Source organism: Cyprinodon variegatus, unplaced genomic scaffold (assembly GCF_000732505.1).
Source record: "Cyprinodon variegatus isolate N-32 unplaced genomic scaffold, C_variegatus-1.0 Scaffold116, whole genome shotgun sequence".
Taxonomy (NCBI): Eukaryota; Metazoa; Chordata; class Actinopteri; order Cyprinodontiformes; family Cyprinodontidae; genus Cyprinodon; species Cyprinodon variegatus.
Window position 1 is genome coordinate 333,297 of NW_015150569.1, and position 1,912 is coordinate 335,208.

Consider the following 1,912-nt stretch of genomic DNA (forward strand, 5'->3'; position numbering starts at 1 on the left):
TGCGTTATAAATAAAATTCATCATTATTATTAAGGTTAATTTTTTGAAGTAGACTGGTTTCAATCCAACTCAACAACCAAGTCATTGATGTAAAAGTCTGAGGCAAGTCAAAAGCGTGTGATCATTTCTTCAAGTCAACTCTAAAGCTATAAAATGAATGACTTGAGTCCAAGTCATGTGACTCCACTCCCTACCTTCGTTATACCAAGTATTGGTCCCATGGGTCCAGATCTCTTTATTCTATGTGTTTTTTCTGCCTGCAGCTTTTGGTAAATAGCCTCATCTGTGCCATTTACCAAAACAAAGGGAAGAGAAATCATACAAAGTTCAGAGAGGATAACCCTTCACATAAAATCACCACTTCATTCCTTAATCTTTTATGAAAGCAGAGATTAAAATAAGTTAGTTCCATCTGCCAGAGCTGATTTTAAAAGAACCAAGCCTGCAATAACGTCTGCTTGAAAGCCAGATTGTATTGATTATGTTGCCAGGTTCTGCTCTTACAGGGTATCTTATCCATGGACACAACACCAAATAACATCCAGCAGATGTCCGGTCCTCACGTCAGTGAGCTGTCTGAGCATGAATTTACTGCCGAGCTCCGATAGAAAGGCAGAATACTCAGCATGCCTTTCATAATAACTCAGCATCGGTGTGGATCATCATAAAACTGACTCTTAAAAGAGGGTGTAGCTCACAAACCCACAGCTACCAGCCAGAAATGTGTAAGTTTGGACCTTGATTGAATAACTCCAGAGGACAGGAGAAAAAACAAAAGCATTTGGACTCATTTGTCAAACTGTGTGAGGCAGCAACCAGGTGCTGTCTGAACGCAGAAGGCCCAGGAGCATCTGTGTGTGCGCTTTCAGCAAAGAGGAATGCCCTTCGTTCACGCCGTGCCATAATTAATGGCTGTCAGCAGCTCTTTAGTGGAAGGAGGCGATGACAGACAGCACTCCAGAAACGCGGGGAATGCGTGAACGCCTCACAGGGGTGGATGGGGGAGCAGAGGGTGCCTCCCAGCTGGTTGGAACAGGTCAGTGAAGCTCTGGCCCTCATCCGCTGCCATTTAAGAACATCTGTATAATTGTGAAAGGGGTGATCTTTATCTCTCAGCGTTACCATAACAACCACAAACTGCTGGTGACGGTTTTTGTTCAAAAAACCCATGAACCGAATAACTGGGAGCTGGTGGCTGAAGGGTCACCAAAACCGTCAATGTATCAATGTGTCTCAACTTAAAGTCGAAGGGAAATCATATTTAAACGTCAAATCATTCTTTATCAGACCATATTGTCCCGAAAGTTAGAAAATTTCTATTAAAAAAAAATCCTGTCTTTAAATCTGTGTTTTTTTTTTCCGTTATCTTCTGCAGGCCAGTTAGTTCTACGTCAGCCTGAACACCTAAATTCGGCCAATCATATATCAACGATCAACTGTCAATCAAATGTTTTCAGTCATAGCATCTTGATTCATATGTTGCAGCTAATATACGCAACGGTTGAAATCAGAATCCTTTCCTTTCCCATAGAGTTCCGTCCCAGTGTTCACGGGGATGGACGTCTGTGTCTTCAGCAGGCGTAGAGCTAACAGAACTGGCAGCGTTGCCACTCGGGAGAATTCAGAAATGCAACAATTGTAACAGCCGTTGGTTAAATTTAGAACTGGCCAATATATGTATAATTTAAAGAAAGAACATGTTCACATTCACAGATGACTTCAAAGGAGAGACTATATTTTTCAAGATAGTGAGAGGTTTAAAAAAACTAAACAAAACAAAAGATCAGCAGCGTTGTATTTAATGAGCATCCATCCACCTTTCGCATATCTCATCCAAAAAAGGTTATCCTGAGCTATCTCTATAGTTATGCTGCTATAGGCTTAGACTGCTGGAGGACATAGGGACCCCTTT